Source organism: Pteropus medius, unplaced genomic scaffold, assembly GCF_902729225.1.
Source record: "Pteropus medius unplaced genomic scaffold, Ma_sr-lr_union100, whole genome shotgun sequence".
NCBI classification, from domain to species: domain Eukaryota; kingdom Metazoa; phylum Chordata; class Mammalia; order Chiroptera; family Pteropodidae; genus Pteropus; species Pteropus medius.
In genome coordinates, this window is record NW_024351729.1 from 18,555,566 (window position 1) to 18,569,333 (window position 13,768).

A 13,768-nucleotide genomic window follows, 5' to 3' on the forward strand; every position below is an offset into this window, starting at 1 on the left:
TAATTGAAAGAAATAAGTTGAAGTAATGGACCACTGAGTAAGCTATATAGAGAAGAATACAAACAGTACTGACGGATAGGAAAAAGTAGAAAGCTATGGAGGCCTTGGATCCCAGTGAGGTTGAAGAACTTGTCTAAGAGGGCATACCGAGTGAGAGAGATGAAAATAGAGAAGATTGTGAAGAGAAACTTGATATTTCTGATGGAGAACAAGATGCTAGGATTCAGAATGGAGGATGGGCAGTCATGGCCTCTAGGAGTTGGATGATCAGAAAAGTGATAGTTTAATCAGGAAATTATCTTGCATCTTGGAGAATAGAGGAAGATACTAAACTGGTTGCTGAAGCCTTGGAAGAATGAGTCTAGTTAATTACAGCAAGAAGAAAGAGTAGTAAAAGGTAGCAGGAAATAAAGAATATCCAAGGAACTGGAGTTTCATACAAAAGTATAAACACTATAAAAATGGTTTTGGATTGTATGGGGTATGCTGACCCCATTTCTGACCCTGATTTAAGTGAATCAGGAAAATGACCACCACGTAAGAGGACTATAGGTAAGGTGACCATATAATCTGGTTTGCCAGTAACAGTTCTGATCCGTATCTGTGGTCTGGTCCTGACATTATTATTAATAGTGCCCCCTTTTACTCTTAAAAGTGTCTTGGTTTTTATATTAAATTACATGTTCACTCCAGCTTAAAGGGGAGTAGTGGCCTCAAGGAAGAGCTCTTTTATTTAGGAAATACATTAAAAAGTAAGTGAGAGGATATAGGATGGATTTGCTTGCTTGCTTGTTTTGCTTGAGAGATGAGTTTCAGGGAGCATAGTAAGAAAGTTTGGGAGGGGACGGAACAGTGGGATATTGAATCAAAGAAAAGGAGATAGCAAGTAATGTTTGAATGGAGAGTGTGGAATAGATGAGTCGATTTCACTTGGAGCTCTAATCTGCCATTTCAGTCTCCCTATCAACTTGCTGGCTGGCTCCTTTAATCTGGAATCAGATGGACAGCCATGCCTTCAGAGGTTAACTATGCCCATTATTACTTATATCTTTACACTGTGGCTAGAAATTGCAGCAGTTATTGTATTAAAGGTAAAAGACTCAAGTGAGAGGCTTTATGAATGTTTCACAGAGTCCAAGTTCCTGCAGATCCATTGCCATAAAATGGCTCCTGATTGAGGTGATAGCCTCCTAACTGTCGCTTCCCCTTACACTTAGGTTTTGATTGTTCTTTCCTCTGAGCTTAGGCAGATTCAGCTTCCTTTCTGACAAACCAACTCCATTACTTCCTTCAAAATCAGAGTAAGAAAACAAGGCAGCTTAAGACCTCTGGATCACGTGAAGACTGCTTTGTTAAGTCATCGAAGTTACTAGATTTTGCCAAGCATTGTCCACTGAGAGCTGATAATGAAAGGAGTAGTTAGGTCAGACGGCAATGCCACAAAGCAAATATAAATTAACAACCTCGCTAAAAGCAAAATATTCTTATGTCTCTAGAGTCACACTTCCACTAAACAGAAACCCCCATTATGGGATCTTCACAGGAGACATCTAAGTCAACGCAGTCATTTGAAAAGTCTGCAAATACATACTGCAATAAAAAGGAGACATAAAGGTTATCAGTATAGCTTATAGAAATATGGATAAAGCCATATCCATATTTCCCTGAGCTATGGACATTCTTCAGTCTCCATGACAAATAAATATATAAGTTAAAATGATTGGTTTTTATTCACTTTCTAAGAATATTCATTCTAATTTATAAATAGACTGTTCACAAGAATAAGTTTGTAATAAGCTTGCAGCATCAATTTAAAATATTAATCATTTAATTAAAAATATATAGTTTTTCAGAACTACCTCATGATAAGAAATTATCCTCACTGCCCAAAACCATTGTTAACAAACTTGTTTTCTGTACCTAAGCTATCCACGTGTTTGATATATTCCTATTTAGTTACGTCTTTCATTTTCTGAAAAAAAAATTATAAGCTGAACTCACTTCCCGATCCCTACTTTCCCACTTCATCCTAGAGGAATATTAGAGTATTGGGAACGTTATAGCAGTTTAAAAAAATATTTCCTAGAACAGTAGTTTTCAAAGGTCAAATTGTAACCCATTAGCGAGCTATGTATTTAGTGTGTCATAAGTAGTATTTTTAAAATATGAAATAGAATGGAATAGAGTACATAAAATATGACAAATATAAACAAAAAAGTAAACTTTGATTTCACAGAGGCACATATCTACTGGGTCACCACATAAACTGTATTTTTACCCCTTATGGATAACATGATCAAAAAAAAAAAAAGTTGAAAGCCACTGTCAAGAAAATAAACATCGAGGTGAATAACTTGACTGAAATACTATGCCGCAGTTGTATACTACTACATACATCGACGTGGATAAAATCTAAAACATGTTGAGAGAACTAAGGCAACCGAAAGGATTCTTAAGTTAATTGTTAAACACATTGAAAACAATATTATGTTTTGTTTATTTATATATGTTTATGTAGTAAAAGTATAATAAATCGAAAAGAAAGATACCACTTTCAGAATAGCAGTGATTACTGGGTTGAGAGGGAGAAGGATGGGATGTACCTGCTATGTTCGATTTCTTAATAACAAAAATTCTAGAAGTCAGGAAACCTTTGTATTGTTTTACTCTGATTGACTTACTTCATTTCTCTGGTCCTCTTTCTATGGAAGGAGATGTGGAATTCTATAATGAAGATACGTTTTAATCACGTAATATTTAACACATAGGATTTAAATGATTTCTCTGCGTTAACTAGGTAGTTCGTGTACAAGTCAGGCTAGATAGAAGCAAGTCATCTAGAATCACAGTCTTTCTTTCTCTACCATTTAACTCTGCCTTTAATGAAAGATAACAGGACATGGCATGATTTTATCGCAGATGATAAAGAGATCATAAATATCCTTGTCTTTACCATATAACGTGGGCCTAGTGACTAATGGTTCTTCTAATGCCACAGAAGCAAAGAATGAATGCTTTGAAAAAGCCAAATTTAATTAAATATATATATTTGTTATTAGATATTAAAAGAAGTTAAGATCACTGGTTTCAGGTAATCTTTCAGTTTAGTTTAGCCATGCATTATCTTAAATGATTCATAGTAGCCATGTCTGTGGTAGTTCTTTTATTTATAAATTAGAAAACAGGCAGGTGTTCTGTTCAAGACTGACTTGTGGTTAGTGTTAGACATTGATTATTGATCCCCCAATACTTCCTAAAATAATTTGCATTCACAGGAAATTCGGAGAACAATAAGATGAAAAACTATATGTAACATAAAAGAAACTAAGAAGCAAAGGGGAAAGAAAAAGCATCAAGAACTTCTGGTTAGGGAAAAGCCTCAATTGAACACAAAGCTTACTTCTGAACTCAGCAACCAGGCAAAAGAGGTAACACTAATTGTTCTAATTGTCTAGGAAGCCTGTGAAATCAGCCCAAACACAGACATAAAATTTCCCAGCTCAGTGCTCCAAGAGGAACTGACCCAGGTGACACTGACACAAGTTTCGTTGGTGATACAGAAGGCCTGGGGTCAAATCCCAGCCTGGACAAGCTTCTTAATCTCAGTTACTTCATCTTTTAAAAGTGGATACTAATAATGGAACTTACCTCGTATTTTTTTTGTTAAATAAGGATTAAATGAGTTAATATTGGTAACTTATCAAATCAAGTCTGACACAGCCGTGTACGCTGGTTAGGTTTAAATCATGTTTCTTTAATAAATTAAGCAAGCAAATATTCTGAGAAGCAGTGTTGCAAAGGACATTCTTAAATTAGTGTGATTGCAGTTGTACAGTTATTGTAGTGTCATAAAAGCTATCCATAGCTTTATACCTTGCTTTTCTATTGATTTCTTCCAGTTTTTTAAAGTGTTTCTCTTTATTTTTTAAAAAGAAAAATCAGAAAAATAAACATATTCTCTGCCACATGGATTGGAATACCCATTTCTCATGCTTCTCTTCAAAATGTAATCCTCCTAATAAAATGTCAGATTCAAAATTTTTTACAGACTGTAAATTGGAGCATCTGTGGCTTTGCCAAGAAAACCTCGCATAGCAACAAACAGCTAAATTAACCCACTCTCATGTAGGGGTTCAAGGTTTTCAGTAATTTGCAAACTACTACATCTCCTCAAGATGAAAAATTGTCCAGTTTTTGTTTGTTCGCCTTCACTGGGAATCTTTAAAATGGAAAATTTTGATTTAAGCATTTTGTAATAAACTCAAAGATACAAAAAAACAAAAACAAAAAACACCTAATTTAGACAAAGACCTTTGTATATGAAAAGACAACATACTCTATCACATTTATAAGCAGCTTTAGTTCTGTTGAATCATTAAACCATGATATGTTTGTGCCCATGAACCGTGTTGCTACCATACATTATAAATGCATGCCTTGTAATTTCATTTAGGTTAACTTACTTATTATCTATTTATATCAATAATGTTTTCATTTAGCTCACAACAAAATATATTTTTTCATGTGTGTATCTTATCTCCCTTACTATCTTAGAGCAATTTTAGAGAAAGACTAGGTCATTTTTTGTAATGTTCTTATTTCTTAACAGTGATTTACACAGATTTGGTACTATCTTTGTTAATAAGAATTATCATAGAAATGGAATCCTTCATCAATAAAGTAGTATAAAATAATCCAATGCTGTCTAGACATTCATTCATTAAAAAGCGCTTTTAATGCAGTTTCTCTTTTTTATTTTTAAATATGCTATGCTAATTTATTTAGGCCTTTGCACTTTGGCTAAATCAACTAAGCTATTATTGTCTTTTGTACTTATTAAACAAACATCTTGGTTTTCTAAATCTTTGTAGTATTTATAAAAAGCCTGTCTCTTACATGTTTTAGTCCTCCTTTTTAGAAGTTGTGTTATAGTATTTCAGTGCTCACTATACACCTCAAACATTGATGTCCATTTAGAATACTGTATTCATATTATGTACTTTTAAAAAGTGAGCTTATGTCTGAAAATAGTATATGACTTCAATATGATCACAGAACTAAAACTGGAATTAAAGTCTCACTGTCAGAAACACCTGTTATTTATTCTCAGTTTCTTTTAACTCAGGCTAGAGAACTTCATGAACTTTTAATTATTACTCTTTTATTTTTATTTGTTTTTATTTTATGTACTTCTAGTTTTTGCATTTCTCAATGAAGTTGACAAATTCAACTTTCATTTAAATAGCAATGAATACTTAGTTTGGACATTAAATTGAAAGTAAAATTAAATGTGTATGTTACCACTTGATAGTAATGCAGAATTCTAGCCCCATGTGTCTTAGTCTTGTCTTATATTTTCATTTGAAAGATTGTTCTATAGATTTCTTTAAGAGCAATATATTTTAAAAATTGTCAGAATTGTTAGTTTATCTCCTTTCCATTCAGTTCATATCTCTCATTTAGCTATACAAAAATTTAAAATTTTTATTGTCAAATCTAGGAAGGTATCGTCAAGTGATCATCAAAGTATGGGATTAAATTTAAAGTGATGTAATCGAAGCATTGTAATATATTTTGACACAACCATTCATGTGATATATTGTTTATCCTATCTATGCATTTCAGAAGGTCATAGTCATAAACTTTGAATATCCTTTTTAAAATCTCTAATAACTGAAGTAAATTAATTGTGATGTGAAATGATAAAACCGTAAAAAAAATCACTATAGCTTCCAGATTATTAATTGTGACTGAGCTTTGATTCTTTACTAGGAGTTGATATGTTGCTACCCATCTCTATGGACAGAATAATGTGTTTTAGAAAAATTATCCAATGCATCTTACAATAAAAGCCAAAAGATCTTTCAATAGAATTAATAAAATACTACTTAGACTTATTTTTAACAAAGCAATTTTATCAAACCTTATCTAGCTGAGTACAATAACAACAATAGGTGGAGAATCAGAATCTCTCTCATTACCTGCTTCTATAATTGTGCATGCATAAAGTATGCTTGAAGCCTTTGAAAGGGGAGATTGTGCAACCTGAATACTAATTTTGTGAGTACTGTAATTTCACGTTTGCTATCCATGTTCAAGCTAGTTGTGCTTTGAGGAGCAGCTGAGGCTTTATGGAAAACTTTGTAAAACATTCTATTTAGAAGCAATTATTTTTCTTTGCATTATTTGCTCTGAGTATTTTTCTTCCTTTGTGTTTTATTTTGAGAACATTTGTATGAAAACAAGACCTTTGTTTCTTAAAAGCACATCTGCTCTTGCTGCTTACAGATTACAAGAAGTCATCATCCTCTGTGACATCATAATCATTTCCATGGCAACCAGTTTGGCTTACTTTTTTTTTTTTTGAAAATATAAGAAAAAGTTACAGAATGTCAGCAGCAGCAAAGTGTTTATCTCAAAACAAATACATAGTAACTTCCCTGTTTTCTGCACCCACTGCATGTAGCCTGTTCATTTCAAAGCACCAGAGCTTTAACCTAATGCATTTAATTCCCTTAAAGTCCATGAGACTGTCAATTCCAGTTATCTACAATTTAGACAAACAATAGAATGCTTGTGAAAACAAATTCTGAGTGACGAACTTGATCATACATCAATGCCCTGTCATGGCTTGGCTGGTATAAGTTCAATGAGAGAAGAAATATATGGGACCTTGGTGTTTTATGTTCTATAGTATATAATGATATAGATTTGAATAACAGCTGGAAGGATCTTGAAGCCCTTTATTCGAAATGATTTTATGAACAGGCACTACGTTTACTCAGCCACTTCATTGCTGTCATTACTGTGATGAAATGTGGCTATGAGAGACCTCAGAACATAATCATTTGGATAGCAAGCCAAGACTGTTAAAGAGGACTGGAATTAGGGACAGACTTTGTAGCATGTTCTACTACATCAGTATTTGTCAAAATTATGAAGTTTTAGTCTCGATAACCAAGAAACCCATAAAGAAATATTTACTGAGTACTTGCTTTGTGCAAAGCATACTACTGGGGATCGTGTATAATATAAGGTATTACACACAATCCTTGGCCTCTCAAGCCCTTTCTTGAGATTAATGCCTAATTATTGGTATCACCTTTTCTTTAGGCACTAATAAAATATATTTTTAATTTAAATTGTTTCCTCTTTCAACAGTTTTATTTTTAGAAGTGTGCATATTTGGTATGAACCACATTAGTTGAGGATAGTTAGTGAGTCGAGCATGAAGAACCTGTTCTGTCAAATACTAAGGAAATTTGGAGAGAGAGGGAGAGCTCAGAGGTAGCTGTTGTCTGGGTGCACTTGGATTCAGAATGGCAGTGATAAGATATGTGATGTTGGACCTGGGTATGAAGTTAGTATCACACAAAATTAGCAAACACACAAAATTGTGTCTGAAGATAGATCAAGAATGAGAAGATGGGCACAGTTACTAAGTGGAAAGTATCTGAATCACGGAATAAGGCCTAGAAAATCAATCCAAGCAGAGGTGGGGCAGGTGCTGGGCAGAGGTCAACATGTCAAACTGCTTAGAGGTCTAAGCAGTGGGTGGGCAAAACTGTAGAGGTCCAACTGAATGAATCAGGGACATAAGATAGTCACTCATGTGGCAGGAACCAATTGAAGTGTTAAATGTCCTATTATTGAGCAACTTTATGCATGTATTTATGTTTGTATTCATATATTTACTCATTCAGTGCTGAACACTTCTACCCACCATCTACCACATGACAACTCACTCATATGGCATACCTAACTATGAGGAAGTCTGGAAGATATAGTCTGTGTGCCCTGAAGGAGAAAAGAAATAGGTTTTGGTGAGTAATAATGGTGTATCTTTTTATTCACTAAAACAATCATTTCACTCTTTTTCCACACAGAGAATTTATTGATCCTCTCCCCAAGTGAGATCATCCAAGGCCACGTCCAGCCACTGAATCTAGCTCGAAGTCCAGGATCACCAGGCTCACGTCTGCTATGGCCCTCCCAGGTCTTGTCAGGACTGGCCGCAGGTGAGCAGTTGCACAGATTCTCATACACAGATGGGCCCCTACAATTGATTTAATGGTCTGCTCTTACTGTCATGAAATTACTAATAATTTTATCTTTGAACTTGTGTTTTTTAAGTGCAGTCAAATGGAATAATGAAGCATGTACATGAGCAGAGCAGATATATGCAATGAGTGTGTCCTCCGTTCCTTGTTACCCACTGACATACAGTGTTTGTATTGCCCATGGGCATAGATTTCCAGTGGACCTATGATGCTCTTAGCAGGACTCAGTTTGAGTACAAGATAGGCATGTTATATCTATGACAGTAAGCAGGGCACTGACGGCCCTGAGAGATTATGCTTTCCATTTGAACCAAAACCCTGCTTCGAACATAGAAAGAAAGCAATAACATCCTGAAAATGACAAAAGACCAAAGAACTCTATGATACCCGTTTTTCTTGTGCTATCTTTCCCCATATTAGCCAACCACTTACCCTGAACTGTTGTTATGTAAGGAAAGGGAAAGATAGAGCAACCATAGTTCCTTCTTTCAGTTCTTCCTTACTCATCTGTAAGTCAAAGGTAGAGAATTGAAAGAATGTGCACATATCGAGAAGAAGACTGAAAACAGTTGGGTTAGTTTATAGCATTTCTAATGTTCTAGTAAGAACAAAATATATATGCATGTTTGAACCACAAAATAAGAATTGTGTAGTTTCAGTAATTTCACATTTGAGTTAAATGCTCCTACATTTCCATTTAAAAATGGCATTGCACTATAAAAAGATAAATAGTAAAATTAAGTATTTCTTTACTTAGAATGACATTAAGTAGCAAATATTAAATACCATGATAAATCAAACATACTATAAAAGAAAAGGGAAGGCTTTATATTTTAGTACCTTTAATGGCAACTTTTCCCTACTTAGTGAACAAGGGGCCCCACATTTTCATTTTGCTTTGGGTCCCACAGAATATGTAGCCTTCCTCGGGTCTGGTAATCCATGTCCTCTCTCCAGTGTAACTGCAATAAAAGCTTCCAATCAGAAAAGGAAAAAATAGAATACACATAGCCATCAATGACCCAGAGAAATTATTAAATCCTTCTGGGTAAGCACTGTGAAGGGGGACTACCCAGGATGTAGATAGTTTCTTGTTCTGTCCCCGATTCTTCTGTTTGTGGCCTTTGGCTCCTCTCTCTGAGTTTCTTCCTTAACCATTTTCCTCCACAGAAATATCTAGAAAGATTGTTGAGGAATATTCTCTTCTTGTGGATCGTGCTGCTTTCATATCTTTTTCCTGCCCCAGGGTGGAATTAAGGCCTTGTTTCGCCCAGCTCACAGTGTCTTTGGCACTTTGATTTCTTTTTTTAAAAAATTTGTGATATTTTTAATCTATTTGCTTCCAGTTGGTTTCATATGCCAAAGTTTTTAATAGTTATTAAACTTGCCTTATTCTTTGTTTCCTGATCCCTGTGTTTTTCCTTCAACTTAATGGCAGGTACTTTGAAAAAAAAATATGAAAAAAAAAATATGAAAAAATTATGCTAAGATGGAAATGTAGTAACTCTCTTAATCTGATATTTACTGAAGTGCTGAGTTGTTTGAGAAATCTCACTGACCCTTTTGTCATTCAGGACTATTTTTTATTTCAGGTCCCAAAGCTACCAACTTTCAATCATGGGAGATCCTTGATCCCTTAACTTTCTACACTTGGCAGTTTCTGCTTGAAAGTCTGCCCAAACTCAGAGTGCCTGTTCTTCTTGCTTAAGTAGTGGCCAACATGCTATCATACTGATGGTACCAATTACTTCCCCAGAGCTATAGGCTCAGGAGGTATGTGGTCTCCTATGACAGCTTTACTGAAAACCTGCTGAGCTATAGCAAAACTCTCCAGACATCCAGCCTGCTGTATTGTGTTTTCACCTTCTGCTGGCCAGTCACTAAACCAATGCCACTTATTTCTGGGTTTTGTTACAACAGCAGTACATGTCAAAGTACCAATTTCTATACTTATCAAAGTAGGATAGCTACTGTAGCTCAACACTGAAATCCCAGTGCCTTAATATACTAAGGATTATTTTTATTCACATAACCCATTATGGGTTTATGATAAGTGATATATTATTCAGTGATTAAGAGAACAAACCAGGCTCTTTCTACCTTAAATTTATTTTGTATTTCCAGAACTTATATTTTGAAAATGTTGGTTTAGAATCTTTTGTTGAAGCTATTTAGAAGTTCAGTTTATTTTAATACTTGCATTTAGGAGCTGTCACAGATGAAAAAAATCCCCTTATAATCAGGGGTAGAACCAAATGAGAGAAATATATATTTATTTGCCTGCACTAAAAAATCAGTGATACTCAATTTTCAATCCTGTTCACAAATTGACACAAAAATTTAGTTGAAATTCTACTTGTAAAATTAAATTGGCATTTTCCCTAATGTCAATTAGTGGTTCTTTCAAAGTAATCAAAAGATTAACTATTTCATTTTTGACAAATGTACTTCAAATTTACTGAAATATTTTTAAGCGTGTCAGAAAATTCTGTTTTTAAATTTTCTAAATATCAGCATATGAGAGGTGTTTTTTAAAGATGACAGATTTGTTTACACTGTTTTAGTTATGTAAAAAAAAATAGCAGAAATAATTCCAAAAATTCCTTTTCAAAATGTGGCCTCCACAGAATGAGATTCTTTTTAAAAGCAATTACTGTTTCACTCGTTATTAAAACATTACTTCTACCATGAAGGAATTAATTATTTATAGTTTTGTAGGTGTCTGTTAGGCAATATAGCCAATGGTTATCACAGAAAATATAACTAACCAGAAACTAATAGTCAAGGGAGCCCTTGGGTGTAGCCCACTGAGGTTGGTCACCCATGGCACAGAGGAGAGTATAAAGGGGATCTGAAGGAATCAATGAAAGATACTCAACACACCCATAAAATTACTTACTCATACACATGTGAACTCTAAGAGACTAAAAATGAATGAATGAATGAGAGTACAATTGTCAAGTCCCCTAGTTGTGGAACTCCTACACTTCCCTCAGAAAACGTCATGTTATCATACATGATAAAAGACTGTTTTATCATGTTTTATCAAGTTTTTGATGGGACTTCTTCGCTAAACAAACAGAAATAAAATGACAAGTGACGTATGAAGACAAATTATTATTTTTATTACAAAAATCTAGGTTAGAGAATGTAGTTTAATGTGAGAGCCAAATGGACCTGCTAAAGGGCCCTAGAATTAGCAGATTTACCCAGTCTAGGTATTGCTGGACTGGGACAGGCCTCTCTCCAAGAAAGAAGACTCCTCAGGTAAGTGACAGCATGGAGTTAAAGGGGTGGAAGACCAAGGGTTTGACTAAGAAAGTCCCTTCTAATAGAAGCAAGGTGTGAGAAAACAATGTTCTCTTCTACCAAAGATATTTAACAAATTGTTCTAGTGAGGATGCCAGGAGTAACCTATATATTAAATATCAGTAAATTTTAATGTATTTCTTTTTAGATAAAAATACAAATAAGTACAAATTCTAACATTTTCTTCCTTTAAACTCAAGAGATTTTTCTGCAGACTGTTTAGGGTGCATATACTATACCACTTTCATCATCATTGGTCTAAAATGTACACTGCTGGACCACTATCAGACTATTGGACCTAGCCAGAAAGGTTAGTCCTAGCTTGGTTCCTGGTAAACATCCTGGCAAAAGGTAGAAAAAATTTCATGCCTTCTGCTCAGTTTTCTTCTAAACTATGTTGGCTCTCATCCAGGTATGCCAGAATCAGATTTTAACCCAGTCCCACTCCTATCCACGCTTCAGGCGCATCTTCCATGGAACATGTTCTTTGGGTCTTTGTGGATAGCTCAGCATCCACCTGTCACCACTGCTCAGCACTAAGCTGAGTGCTATTGACAGTATGTCAGCCTTATGATTATATATGAAGGCCAACACATTATGTCAGGGCACTTAAGTCTTTATCTGATATGAAGGTTAGAATGACTTTTATTTTTATCTGCTTAACTCTCAGCAAATCAAGTAAGACGTTTTAAAAAGAAATAGAAGAAACATCTTATAATGTAGTTTATATAATAAATAGGATTTTATGTTCCTATCCAATGGCTTCACAGTAAAAAGAGGATCTGAAGCAAAAGAAAGACTAAAATGGGAAACAAATAATGTCTACACTCCCTTCTACCATTTTTTTTTGCCAGAAAACATTTTTAAAATAAACTTTTTGAATTTTATAATAGTTTTATATTTATGGAAAAATAGTTATAAAGATGGTATAAGGAGTGGAATGTATAATTCACACTCAGTTCCAAACCCATTTTTGAAATATTTTGTTTGGTTATTTGCTTGGATTGGTTTGCTTTTTATTTTTTGAAATAATGTGCATTTAATGTTACCTTAACAGCTCAGGACAATAATTCCAAGATTTGTGTAAAAAGATACCACTGCCTTATTCCAGGGATTAGTTAAAATAAGAATTCTGTTTAATTAGAATAACAATTCAGAGCTATGACCTCTGGTCTCCTTAACTAGATTTAGGAGAGTTTAAAACTGCCCCTCTGGCCAAATATTTTAGGAGCTAATGAGCATTCATTTAAGATACAGCTTGTCATCAATATACCTGAGAAACTGACAATTTCTATTTATTGCTTAATGAGAGCACATCTGCAGTCTACTGGAGTTTCTTGTCAGCCCCAGAACAAGAAAGGAGACACATCTTAAGGAGTAAACTGATCTTTGAAAGGCTAGGAAACTCACCCAGACTTTGGATGAGTTGCAGTAGCTTAGATGCTTGCTGCCCAGTAACCCAAAGAGAATGAATGAACTCAAAATAAAGGGACATGACCACCCCCTTTACCAATCAAACCTCATCCCTTTATAACATCATCTGTGGGCAGAGGTCCTAATTCTCAACATAGAAATTGTGTCTGGCACATGGTTGGCACTCAATAAAAGAAAGTTGGTGATTTCTGCTCTGTAAAGAATGAGAAGAGGCTGCAAGATTGCCAACAGAAAAGAGATGCCTTCAGAGATGGAACTTTATGATTTAGCATTCTATTTTTAAACTTCTGGATTCTGCAGGAAAAAATACACACATGGTCCAAGAAGCAAACAAAAATTAATAGCCTCTGAATGAAACATGAGAAACGATTTCTTATTAAAATCTAGAGCACCCAAATCATGGCATGTATTGTGCAGCTGAGAATGGCCACTGGCTAAGGGGAGATGCAGTATAGAAAGGTTTGTCAGTAGAGGCCAATGATGCTGATCACATTTGGGGATAGCAGTGATCGATCATCTCCACAGAGGATTTTCATTATCTAGGATGTCTTTGGCAGCTACCTGTAGTAGGGAATGGAATCGGGTGTAAAATTTTGGATCTTATTGGAGAATTCTCATTGTTTTACATCATGAGACTTTGGGTCTTTTGCAAGCTCCTGTTGCAAACATGTATATCATGTAATAATAATGACATGCTTTGGGGTCAGTGTGCACAAGTGCAGAGTATTTTTCAATTTCTAGTGGCAGACTAGCCACATAGTAATCTCTTAGGATAGGAGGATCCCTTTATGTTATGGTTATCTAATAATAGTATTTAATATTTCTTGAGCACTTACTAAGTGCTCAGCAGAGTGCTACATATTTTGCTCTAATCTTTAAAACACTTTCATATGATTGGTAGCATTACAATCTCCATTTTAAAGATGAGGAACTGAGTCTTAGAGAAAAGTTAAGAAACTTGTCCA